The sequence below is a fragment of the Rousettus aegyptiacus genome, unplaced genomic scaffold (genome assembly GCF_014176215.1).
Source record: "Rousettus aegyptiacus isolate mRouAeg1 unplaced genomic scaffold, mRouAeg1.p scaffold_m13_p_2, whole genome shotgun sequence".
In the NCBI taxonomy this organism is placed as follows: domain Eukaryota; kingdom Metazoa; phylum Chordata; class Mammalia; order Chiroptera; family Pteropodidae; genus Rousettus; species Rousettus aegyptiacus.
The window spans coordinates 68,021,848-68,035,817 of NW_023416295.1; the positions used below are offsets into that span (position 1 = coordinate 68,021,848).

Genomic DNA, 13,970 nt, shown 5'->3' on the forward strand with positions numbered 1-13,970 from the left:
GAGGGCTGCCCCTAAGGGTGTTAATTCCCCCTCATATTTCACAATAAGCTTGAGAAAGCACATTGAGCAGGATTCTGCAGTTCCAGAGAAAGCTCTCAGGAAGAAATTTGGAAGACAAAAAATGTTCTGGAGGCCTATGCTCTCAGAGAACTGCCCACTGACGCTATGGATGAAATTAGAAGGGGACTTATAGGATAGGATACAGAGCTCTAAACTTTTGTTCTACAAATAGTCCTTCTGACAGACAGTATCTGACAGATGCTGACGAAAAGCATCAAGACAGTGAGAAATTGTTATGAACTGAATGCTTGTGTCCCCCCTGCACCAAAGTCATATTTGAAATACTAACACCCAATATGATGGTATTAGGAGGTGCGGACTTTGAGAGGCGATTAGGTCATGTGTGTGGAGCCCTTATGGATGGGATTAGTGCTCTTCTAAGGAAATGTAGTCTCCAGAGCTCTCCACTTTCCACCAGGAAGAAGACAGCCATCTGCAAACCTGGAATGGGCCCTCTCAAGAATTTGACCATGCTGACACTCTGATCTCATACTTCAGCCTCTAGAACTACAAGAAACTTCTTTTGTTTATAAACCACACAGTCAATGGTACATTGTTATAGCAGCCTGAACTGACTAAGATGGAAACAATACTAGCAAAAATGAAAGCTGGCCCCAAAGATAAATCGAATTTTCTGTAAATTTTTAGCTTACCTTCTTTCATGGTAACTAGATTATTATAAACAAAGTTAAATGAAATAAAAGTGCAAGGACATAGAATCTTTCCCTTTCCAGAAGATTCTACCAGGATCAGAATTACAAGCATCTCAGATTTGACTACCTATGTCATAACACTGCCATGAAAGGAAAGATGTGGCTTCACTTCGATAATGTATTCTCATTGCATGATTTATTTATCTAGCCCTATAACCACCAAACATTCCAGTCAGACCCTGATCAATGTAGGTAAGCCAGACCCCTCAGCCACCTTCTCTGACGTCTCTATTATATTAGTCAGGCAGAAATTACAATATACTTGAAATGACAAGTCACAGCCCTTGTAACATGATGAAGGAAATTAAACTCAGCATTAATGAGTTAAAAAGCCTTTTGATTTCTATTTGAAAGCAGCAAGTTGGTTGGCCTATCTAATCTGACAGTGAAAGGCGAAGTGACTTATAAATGACAATTTATAATTTATAAATAACTAAATTGTCTATTCAACTCATGGTTGCAATATCTAGCCAATCAGAGTACCAGCTAGGGTTGCCAGATAAAATGACAATAATATCGTTTATTATTTATCAGAAATTCAAATTTAACTAGGCATTTTTTATTTGTATTTGCTAAATCTGGCAACTCTGACGCCACCTCCATATAAGTACAAAGAAAGAGCAACTTGTTAAAAACAAGATAGTAAATGTTCTGGAATGTTGTACTAAAGGTTCTAGAGCTTTTTAGTAGCAGCAACATTTCAATAAATTAACATGTGAATTAACTCTAACAATTTACATTATTGTTTTCTTAGGCACATTTCTAAAAACTCTCAAAGCATTTCAATAATTTATTTTGTCACAACATGGCAGCTTATATATTGAAAAAAATGATAGTAATAGGAAAACTCATTTCAAATAATTCCAAATGAATTTTCAAAAGACTCCCATATACTTGAAAGTCAAATACACATACTTAAAAATGTTTTCATGTGATTCATCTAAATAACCCCTTATAAATAAAATTTAAGTCAATTTGTAAGTCCCAGAACAAACCTGCAACATTCTTTGTTGAAGAGAAATATCCAAAAACTACATGTAGTCACTTCATTTTAGCTGCAAGATTCTTGTTCCAACTCACCTTCCAAAACAATTTCAGTCAAGTAGAAATCTGACAATCCCCACTTAAAATGGCAAATAATCCTTGCCTTTTCATTCATTCACTCATTACTTCTCTAAAAAGAGAATGTGCAGTTACCAGTATTTTATACCATTAGTGCTCCAAGAGTGTTTTAAATGCAAACCTATAAGAGAAAAGTAAAAACAAATCAAAGTTAATTGTGACTGGCTGGAACAAAATGCTTAAATCAATAGAGGATGGCTCATCTGCTCATCATTTACCCATTACCTGGGAGACCAATACCTCCTGCTGTGCCTGAGTTTTGATACAGATTTGTCATTGCCTGCATTCTCCAGACACACCATAGAAAGTCCAGACCTTCTCTGACTCCCTCTCTCATTACCTTCTTTGTACCTAATAACCTATTCTAACCTACTCGTCCTTATTTTTTCTTACTTGTATGTTCTTCTTTGTAAAGGGAGCATGTACACAAGGAAAACTAGAACGTTAAAAACTTTATTAAGAAGCTCAGGGCCTTCCTGCAAAACAATCAGAGGCACCAATATCTGTCTTTGAATTCCTGCCTTCTCTCAACCAGGGTCCCCATTGACTACGGTTATTTTTAGAAACCTCCAAAAGTAGAATGCAACTCTTTTAACAAGACATCCCTTGGAGTAAAAAAAAAAAAAAAAAAAAAAAAAGTCTTGTGTTGTTAAGGTAGTAGACGCAAATGAAGAGAAATAAAGCCCTCTAATTTGGAATTAGTGAATGTCTCTGGACTTACAGTATCCAGGTAAGGACATGGAGGAACAGCAATGGGCTGTTGGAGCCTCTGGCTTTTGAAAGCCATGCATGCTCTTAGCTCATCAATCAATAAAGGCTGATGTTTCAGGATAAAGATAAACTCCTTTCTAACCTTGTGCTGCCTCTGCAAATTCACTTCACCACGCTCAAGTATCAAACACAGAATGTAAAGTTTATCTTCCACTGAAAATTCATATGTATCTGAATCAAATACACACACACCAAATTTAAATATGTCTGGACAGGATGGTTGTGCCATACATTACCTCTTGTTTTTGACAATTATTTGCATGAAAATATTGCAACTATACGTCGTTCTTGTTGTTAATGATTTCCATGGCAGGTGGAGGATTCAAAAATTTTTGAAATAACAAATTTTTCTTATTCTATTTGGCAATTAAATAGATGATGTGTAATTGCTATCACTATGTATTTACTGGCAATTAACTTCTTTTAGCTTTCTAGCCACTTTTTTGACTTGTATATATAGATTACCTAATGGAAAAGAATAGAAGTGACTGCATGTATATAGCAAATCATTGACTGAAGCTACATTATTTTTTTAGCCCAGTGTACCCAAATTGGGTCAACCTGTGATAGTTAGAAATACAGTTACCACTATAAAATTTGAGTATAAATAAAAATGAAAAAATCAGCACACTGATACAGTAGGGGGGAAATAGCATAGTGCAAAGGATGACTAGAGGAAAATTGCGATGATGTACAAAAGAAAAAAGAATAAGATACATTTGACAGCCAGCTTTACCTTTCAATGGACTGTTGGTGTGTATTTTACCTACCACTTCCTCAATGCATTTTTTTATTATTTTTTTAGGAAAGTACATTCATGACCGATAATAATGTTATACTGATAGTAAGTACAGGATTTAAGATACATCTTTTAAAGCACCTTTAACAAACACTTAAAAGCCACCAAAAGGTGGGGGGGGGGGGATGCGGGTAGTTACCTTGCTCAAGGTTTTATTTAGTGATGGTTCCACTTTTTCACTCACTGCCTGCAAATCAGCATTTTTAGTGGACAAAGGGCTCAGCAGCGGCCTTATGATTGCTTCTTTTCAAATGGTAATGGCTATCCTAACTCCTCTGCCAGGTTTTTCTTACCAGAGCACAAATTGCAGTTTACAAGGCTCTGAGGGGAAAAAAAAATCTTAGCTGAATATCTTTTTTTTATTCGACAAACTGACATGTAAATTACCCTTTAAGTGCTCCACTCTAGGGCTCTGATCATCTCCTAATTGTCACAGTCAATTGTAGCCAACAGTCTCTTCAATCCCAAGCGCTTTGACAACAAGCACAGGGATCAAAGCAGAATCAGCTCCCTTCAATATCCTTCTGTTTAGGATGCTACAAAACGCCTGAAAAAGAAAGGTGTAAGGGCATTGCTGTAGAGGAAACTGAGAGTAGCAAGTATTACAATAGTCATTTTCTCCATCTCTAAAATTATGCTGTATGAGCAAGCTGCCGTGATCTCTAATCACATGTGCAGAGCAAATATATAAACCTCCTGGGCAATTAATATGCTCTTAAGATTATACTAATATGTGAGTTTTACAAACAACAGTCTCCATGGCGTAGGAAAACTATGGGATACCAGTCATTTCATAGCAGCTTGAGCATCAAAAACTATTATCAAACATATTCTATATTTGAGCATAAATTCCAGAGCATAGTTTTTATTACTTAGTTCTGTGTCAGGATTCACCACTCCCCCAAACTAAATGATCCATTGAAAATTCTAGTTTTTCTAATTAACCTAGGAATATCCAACTGAAAATGTGCCCCCAAATAAATAAAAAATGTAACATGAAAACTAATTTCAGAAGAATGCTGTTTCCCTTACTAGAGGTAACTCTGTCTTATTGCTTTACTGGGAACAAACTAATTAAAAGTCATTACATGATCTACAAACACGATGCCTAAATAAGATGTACTTACTCGGATCATTACTTAACGAAATATGACAATTCTTTCAAACTAAAATAGTTATCATACATCACTAACTTTTTCCAAAAGATTATTTGTGCTTTTCTCAAAAGATAAAAAAACATCACCCTATCAAACATCACAATATAAATAATTTAATTTGGTGGAAAGAGAAACTCTAATAATAAATCTGTATAAAATAGCCACTCTAAAAATAACCTGAAAGGTTGTCAGAAAAAAAATGGCAAATGGAAAGAAATCAAAGGTGCATGTGACACTCCCTCTATAGCTTGTCTCATTGTACTCAGGTATTACATACATACAGCATGTAAAGTCATGCATTGATTGACAGCCTTCCTGTGCTAAAGAAAAGGACTTAAAAAAAAAAAAAAAAAAAAAAAAAAAGAGGCAGCAAATACCCCAGGTTCCTTTCTCAGCTAGTTCACTCAAATTTTCCTCTAGGGGTTTCCCATCCTCCCCTCAATTTCACCTTGAATTCTTAGGTTTGATTGAAGAGCTTCACAGAAGGGTCTATTACAGATTGAGGAATGATCCATTTCACATCTGAAGCTCCAAAGAGCTACTTGTGAGGAGTCTTTGAGTGCATTTATCTCACATGTGAAGCTTTCTGCAAAATCAATATGGGTATTTTTCAGTTTGACAAGTCAACATGAAATATCACATAATAATAGAAAAATAGAGTTGTACATTTAAACACACCCAATACAGTTATCTATGACAAAGCTTATAGTTATTACTCATAGATATCCTTGAGTATTCCTAATCTAAATTCATCCTGATAGCTGGACTGAAGTGCATAGAAAGAGAAACTGTCCGGTCACCATATGTCTGACTCCTGTGTCCTAATTAATCCAGGCTTTACGATACAGGCAGAGAATGGGCAAGAATCATAGCCTTTGTTTCCAGCTTGAAAGTGATATGGGAAGTGGGAAGAATACCGAGTTGAAAAAAAAAGGAAGGAAGCAGAACGAAAGAGAACTATAAAGAACTTCAAATTTAATTGGCGATAACTGAACATAATGGTCATCTAAAGAACAGCAACTATGTCTCAAATTTCCACAACTACTGTCACAAGCACTAGCAGAATAATTGACATATTTGCTTTGGTGTCTGACAATCTTTGGGTGAATTCCAGGTCCATTTTACCATCTGCATAAGCTTGAGGAACATGATTTAACTTCTCTGAATCTCAGTTTTTTAAATCTCGAAATGGGATTAACCAGATTTACCTCACAAGGTTTTGCAAAGATTAAACAAGATGATACATACAGCACCTGGCACATGAAAAACATTCAGTTATTGATAAATATTAAAGAAACCATTATCATTTCCCTAACCTGACTACAAGGCCACTAGGGATGTAATCCAGTGCCAAATCTACTTTTCCCTGAACCCTTTCTACATTGTTTAATGTCCCCAAGTATAGATGACAATTCTGGTCAAAGAGTGTGCTCACCGTATCAATTCTGCTGTAGGTCCTAGTAGTGGAGTGTAGCCTTAAGAAAGGTCTTCCTTCAGCCAGAAGGTCATCCCCATCAACAAAGAGAGAGTAAATTAGATGGGATTTTAAGAAAGGAAAAGAACCCAGGCTTAGAGGCCAAATGAGCTAATCAATTCAAAGCAATAAATGAGGCAAAAGATGTTTTTCCTTTATATGTTATATATTATAATTAAAACTGGGGTTATCTCTATATACTCCATTATAGGAAGGACCTTAAAAAAAAATAACTCTCAGGAGCATATTGGCAACCTAGGTATAGTTAAATAGCTCACTATAACTATTCATTCCTTTTTATCACATTTTCCTATAGACTATCACTACCTAAACTGAGTAGTACTAACACCCTTTGCACTTGATTATTTTTGCTTGGATTAACTGATTAGTAGAATACTTACAACATATTTTTAATTTTAAGTTAACTCTCCCCGTCTCTCAGAATAAGCCCAGAGTAGGCAAAACATGCGAGTTCAGAGTCATGAAAATCCATGTTAATATCAAAATAAGAAAAGGATCATTATAAAATGCAATTGAAACTTAAAAACTCTTATTCTACATTTCAATGTCAAATAACTAAACATAAATGACTTTGTATTTAATTAATTTGACCAATATGTATCGAGAACTTACATGCAATATAAATATTGTTCAATTTTTATCTACTTACTGCTCTTTATTATTAAAATTACGCTGTAGCTTTCATTCCAAAACAAAATTAAAATATTTATTAAATGTTGATATAGAATTACAAGAACAAATTTCTATTTAAAAAAGATTTTTCCTCAAAATTTTTAGTTTATATTTTTGGACTCGAAATATATTTTTAGCAAGGGAACAAGTTTATAAATGATAATAATTAAGTTCCCAGATTGACATACAAAAACCTGTTTAATGTAAAATATACCTGAAACACATTAGAACAAAGTCTTAAGTGACTCTAGGTCATGAGCTCTATAAATCTAACCCTGTGGAGGTTTACAGAGTATCATTAAACTTTGAGTTTCCAAACTTTGAGACCTCAGACAAGACAAGAGATCTGATAGAAGGGTAGAGCATCCATGAATTCAGATGATCACTATCGTCATCATCACCATCTCATCCACACCATCATCGTCATTATTATTATGCCATATTTCACCTATCATATTAGTGCATGGTAGCTATAAAGACGATGGTGATGGTAGTCAGTAAGATGACATCTCATCATCTTGACTTCTTAAACAAATAATGAAGGATTACACCAGGATGTCAGGACCTCACTCTCTCTGGCAATTAAACCTCTTCCATGATGTTCATTTCCCAACCAGTACCCTGAGCACTTTTAAAATGCTTTCAGTTAAGCAAATGAAGCTTCTGAGATATCACTAGCTACATTTCAACTTCCCCTCCTTTGAGATTTTGTCTTGCACAGTGGCCACACCAGACATGTTAAGCATAGCTTTGAAAAGTCTAGAAAAGGAGATAGTTAAGGGCCTGTTAGCATATCCCTTGGTATGCGGGTAGTACCTCGACTGGATCACAATATTGATATGAAATTTTCCTTTCTTTCTAAAGATCTCAGTGGAAAATAATTTCAAAACTCTCAATTATGTACATATTTCAAAAGTTATCCTCCTTCATTATCAGGGTTTCCTGCCTTATTCGTTTCTGATTTTGATTTTGATTGTAAACCTTCTTACTCAAAACTGAGTGAGATCTGCCTTTCAAGTACTTCAGGTAGGCCATTAAGTAGTATTCTATAGTTCTACTAGTAAAAACGTTATGAACACTCATTTCTACCTCTTGTCCATACTTTCAAGTAAGCACACAGAACCCTATAGTTTGCAATTCACCTAAATGACCTTTGGCCTCCTCAAATGGCAAGCACAAAACATATATGTACCCTTTTTAAAAACTGAATTGATCAGGAATTGAGGAGAGGAGAAAATGCAAAGTTATTATTTTATGGGGAGAGTTTCAGTTTTGCAAGATTAAAAGGTTCTGGAGCTCTCTTGCACAGCAAGGTGAACATACTTAACATTACAGAATTATATATTCAAATAGTTAAAATGGCAAATTTTATATTTTTTACCATAATTTTAAAAATTCAAATACAAACTGCTTGAAAAAAACTAGTGCATTAATTCAATAATAAATAAAGAATTATGGTACGTCTTTAAAAAACCGAATTAAGAATATTCTAAATTTTAAGTATTACACAACCAGAATCCTCAATTTCAGTCCTATTTTTTTCTATGAAAATACTGCTTGAAAAATTACCTATAAAATTTTCAAATTCACATGGACTAACATGACTTGACATAGGAGAAATTGCACATGAAAATGCAGATCAAAACTAAATAAATCAATGAAACTCAGATTATAGAATTTCACTTCTCTTCTGAAAGATTCAAACAGTGAAATACAAGAAAACCACCACTCCCAGGTGCTCTCTTCTGAAGCGGTAAATACTACACATTGTCACCATTTAGAATCTCAAAATTTCACTGAATTTTCAGTGGACCAAACAAAATTGAAGCTTATTGAGACAAAAATACTTGAACCCAAACCAGACTAGTTTTCAGTGGTTTCTCTGTTTTTGTAACAGTAGTTCAACAGTATCTTAACATTCACTTTCTTCAAATTTGATTTTTTTTTTTAACATTTTACTCTGGTTAATTTTTTTTTTACCATTTTTTAAAGTTGTGTTACAAAATACAGATTTTTCATGATTCAGGGTCACAATGTTCTCTTTGAAGAAGTTGAGCAAATTTACATTTATCCCACAAAATTTAGGTGACAGAAGTAGAAAAAAAATTGGATTATGGAAAAATGAGGGAAGTTTATGGAAACTAATTTATAATTCTACCTCATATACACAGAATAAAATCAATCAAAAGCAAAAGTAGATGACTACCTGTTTACAGTAAGATCCCGGGAATAGATATATAATAGGTTAAAAACTAGTAAACATAGTGCACTGATTCAAAATTTATTAGAATTTTTTTCTCTGCACTTGCTCTTTATTTCAACCATTCAATCATCTAATGATTAGTTTTTAACATTTATTCTTACATTCTATATATTTTATTAGATTAGGAGTAGCAAATCCTTGAGGTGTGCATTTGAAGTTTGTAATAATTATAATAGTTTTAATAATAATAATTACCTATGACTAGCATAGCTCAGCATTTATATTATCTCCTTAGAACAACTGTATAAGGTAAGTATCAATATCCCTCTGAGATATGAGGAAACTTAGGCTTTGAGAGATTAAATAACTTGGCCAAAACCACACACTAAAAATGCTATGCTCTTAACCACAAAGCTCCCCTGCATCCTGATGAATCATTATGTATAGCTTCATTTCAGTATAGCTTATTTTTCTGCATCATTTATTACAAACTCTTCTTTATTTATCTTTTTAATAAATGAGTTCCCTCTTGCCTCTGGGATACCTTATTGTTCCTGAATAGAAACCGTATCTTGCACAGAGATGCTTGTTTTGATTGACTCCATGATTGAGCTAAACATGGTCAGTGGCCAGTGCTGTCACTGACCAGCAGCATCAGGTCTCTTCAATCCACTGCTACCTCTCCATGTATATTCTCATGCAACTAGGTTACAGACCACTCATTACAAACAGCAGCATTCTTAATGATATGTATTTTGAAATCCACTTGAAGTCAAAACTATAATCACTAGCAATTTTGGGTACTCCCGAAGACACTACTGCTTTGCAAATACCGTAATCAATACCAATGGAGAACATAAAGACTAGCACAATGAGTCTTTTCATTTCTCTACTTCAGATCTAGATCCCTTTCCCTCAGATTTCTCTATGCCCAGGTGAATATATTCATACCATTTCTAGTGAGAACAGAGTGAGGGCACACTTTCACATGTAATTTAGGGCCAGCCCTAGAATCCAGGAACAGTAAAGCTAGAATCCTAAGGACTCTCTAGGCCATGTGATAAACTTATATATGAGAAAGAATGTGGTCCAATGAAGTAAAATGACTTGTCCAACCTTATAAGCTAATGAGTGAAAAAGTAGAGACTCCAACTCCAGTGCATTTTCTACTTATAAGACTATTTTAAAACAAAAGGCCAACTGCGTGTCATAAAAAGTAATAGATATTTTACATACATTATTTCATATAATCCTTACAACCTTTTCAAAAAGTAAATATTACTAGTCTTTTTTTGGAAAGAAACAAACTATAAACCTTTACTCAGAAGAAAGATATAACCTAAATAGTCCTATTTAAGAAATTGAATTTGTAGTTAAAACATTCTAATGAAGGACATCCAGGCCTAGGTGCTTTAACTGGAGAATTAAACAGAAGAAATGAACAGACATTTCACTGAAGAGGATATACAGATGACAAATGAGCCCTTGAAAAGATGTTTAACATCATAAGCCATTAGGAAACGGCTAAATAACCATAATGAGATATCACTACACATTTGTCAGAATAGCTAAAATAAAAAATATTAAAAGATGCACAAGGTCACTAGTCATCAGAGAAATGCAAATTAAAACTACAGTGAGATATCACCTCACACCTGTCAGAATGGCTATCATCAATAAATCAAAAAACAGCAAGAGTTGGTGAGGATGTGGAAAAAAGAGAACCCTCATATGTTGTTGGTGGGATTGCAAATTGGTACAGCCACTATGGAAAACAATATGGAGGTTCCTCAAAAAATTATAAATGGATATACCTTTTGACCCAGCAATTGTACTTCTGGGTATTTATCCAAAGAAAAACAAAAACAATAATTCATAAAGATCTATGCACTCCAATATTCATGGCAGCACAATTTACAATAACCAAAATATGGAAGTAACCTAAATGTCCATCAACAGATGATTGGATAAAGAAATCATGGTTCATATATACAATGGAATATTACTCAATCATTAAAAAAAATGAAATCCTAACATTTGCAACAACATAACATAGATAGACCTAGAGGTTATTACGCTGAGTGAAATAAGTTAGACAGAGAAAGATAGATACCATGTGATTTCACTTATATGCAGAGTCTAAGGAACAAAAAGAACAAACTAATCAAAAACAGACTCACAAATATAGTGGACAATATGATGATGGACAGAAGGGTGGGGGGTCAAGAGGCTGGGAGAATGGGGTGAAGGGTTAAAGAAGTACATGTTGCTCCTTTTATAAATGAAAATTTAAGTAATTTAGCTAAATTCTTATAGCTAGTAAGTAGCAGCTGCTGGGATTAATTATTAACACCTTAATTTTTAATATAATGTCATAATCCACAAGGGATTATGACAGTAGGCAGTGTTGGACTGATGTTGAGTTTAGAGTAAGAAAAGGTATACAATTGGGTCCTGAGAAATAAAAAATAAATAAAATAAAATAAAATAAAATAAAATGAAATAAAATAAAATAAAGGTGTTCTTTGAACACACTGATTTTTATTTTTACTTTTTATACCCTTTTTTTCCTCAAAATGATTCAAGTTGATTTATAAGAATAAAAAATAAGCTTTATTTTTTTTTAATTTTTAAAATAAACTTTAGAAATTGCATCTAATAAATAAATAAACTAAATTTAACGTAGATGAATAAAATGAGTCTAAGAGAAAATAGAGTGAATTTTGCAAGAAATTTTTATGTACTTGCCAGAGATAAGCTATAAATTTGAATCTGAGTTTTCAGACAGGCTACATGAGAGAGTGAGACTTGATCCATTACATGAATTTCTGTGTCCCTAAAACAAGGAACAACCCACTTGCTCAGGAGAGTCACAATTATTCCTGGTTATGAGACCACAGAGAAATTTGTCCCTGTGGTCCCCGTGGAGAAGACACAGTATAGAACTGAGGGTGGTGACCTCACCAATATGCTCCCGCCAGGCAGAGCAATGCATTGCATATCACTGTTTATTGCACCACTGTTGTTAGTGCAAGACAACAGCCTTACACAAGGCAGAATTCGGTCATGGCTGTTCTTTGAGGACAGCATGCTAGTCATCTCAGGGAAATGGCAGAAGGAAGAAGAAGATCATGCTGAATGGAAGGATCACTGAACCTGTGTGCAAGTTCTATACAAACACAACACTAATGCTAACTAATTTAACACCTTTGCCAGAACACCCAATCTGTTTCCACCTGGTAGGCATTTAGCTCCCTTCCACTTCAGTTCAAACAGGATTCTTGCTTCCTAACCTCTTTTGGTGGAAAGGGTAAGATCAAAACTGGTGGCCTCTGCTCCAGACCCATGTCTCAAGTTGGCTGAAAAAGAATGGGTGAAATGGGCATCACAGGCAAAGCCAGGCCATTTGACGGTGGTGCACTCATAAGTTGTTCATTGGTCAGATAGAGGTTCGCTGTTCCTGAGCTTTGCAGAGAGCCCCAGCTGCCACTGGCAAATCTCTGTAAGGAGCTATCACTCCCATTGATTTATTCATTCATTCACTGAGTCAACAAATGCTTACTAGTAATTATTATGGTTACGTGCCCAGGAAACACAGGTAAACAAGACACACAAGGCTCCTTCCTAACAAAGCTTGTGTGTTAGCCTCTACCTGAAGATGCTCTTAACTGGGACAACTCAAGGAAAGCGAGTGGAGCTGGAGAATTAATGACTAAAACATCCTGCCTTTTTTCATAATAGGCTGTGGGAAAGTTCATCAGGAAATCTGTGGAGGAACCCTTCTTTGAGGATTAACTAAAAACTGGCCTTGCAATTTATGTCAGTAGTCATGCCTTTGGTTTTCTTAACTATCAAGAATGAAACTAATACCTACAACAAATGCTTCATAATGTTGTGTGAAAGAAAAAGAAGAGTAAGGTGTGAAAGCTAAAACTACTATAGAAATATTACCTCCAAAATGTGTGCACATTGATAAGATGGACTTTAAATGTTATTACTAAGCACATCTGAGCATCTGTCATATTTAGAGACAAGTTAAGAATGCAAGATACTGAAATTGAAAATAAGCAGTTTATTCTATCTAGACAACTATATTAATTAATAACATTTAATTATTTATGCACTGAAGGACTCACCAAATTATAGATATAGCCCTTCTAGAATGTTAAAAACATAATTAGGAGTAGCCTGAAATGGAAGTACCTGTGCACTCTTATCTGTTGATGTGCAAACAGTGTGGTTATGTAAGAAATAAACCATGCTTTAAAATCATCATTTCACATTATCAAACAAAGTTCAGGGCATGCTAAGAAATAACTCTATTCCAGAGAGAATTGTGCGTTCACTTATAACTCCTCTAACTGAAACTGGAGTTGTCATCTCCCTTCCCAACTCACGAATTATAACAAAGTGTAGTCAACTGGAAAACAGTGAGCACTTGTCCTGACTGTACAGATTAAAGCAATTTTAAGCATTTTAACATCGCAAGATGCACTGCACAGCATTATTTACATGAGGTCAAATTCCTACCTTTTCCTCATCCACACTGGCTAACAAGTACTATGTACTTAAGGATTGGCTCCAGGGCTTTCAAAGTTGTCTGCACGGCATAACAGATTTCATTGGAAATAAAGTTCTCATTGAATATTCTACTTTATCAGGAAATATCGCTAGGCATATCTATGTAATGTTCTCTTAGCACAGTTTAAAATATTCCTAAACTCTTCCTTTTTCCCACTCAGTCACCCAGATTTAAGGCCATTTAAATGCTCTCCAGACCCTATGTACCATGACTTCTGGAGACCAATTATATCAAATAGATTAAGAGGTACCCATATCCCACATTAAATATAATAGTTTTGCTGTTAAAACTGTGAAAGGATTTTTATAATGTGTTTCTGAAATATTAGGCCTCAAGTAATAAGCCAAATTTATAATCAAGTTTGATTTCCAAGTGATCATCAAGCATATAGAGGAA

At 34.6% G+C, this 13,970-nt stretch overlaps 1 long non-coding RNA gene across 1 annotated transcript in view; it reads right to left on the bottom strand.

Moving 5' to 3' along the window:
• Nucleotides 1-1,728: 1,728 nt before the first annotated feature.
• The window catches only part of LOC107512938, a 40,332-nt gene continuing 28,090 nt past the window's right edge, over nucleotides 1,729-13,970 (bottom strand). Inside the window, exons 2-5 of the long non-coding RNA XR_001597440.2 lie at nucleotides 6,058-6,113; nucleotides 5,071-5,208; nucleotides 3,853-4,012; nucleotides 1,729-2,016 (exon numbers count right to left, since the gene is read on the bottom strand). This is a non-coding gene — a long non-coding RNA (uncharacterized LOC107512938). The remainder of the gene's footprint in view (nucleotides 2,017-3,852; nucleotides 4,013-5,070; nucleotides 5,209-6,057; nucleotides 6,114-13,970) is intronic.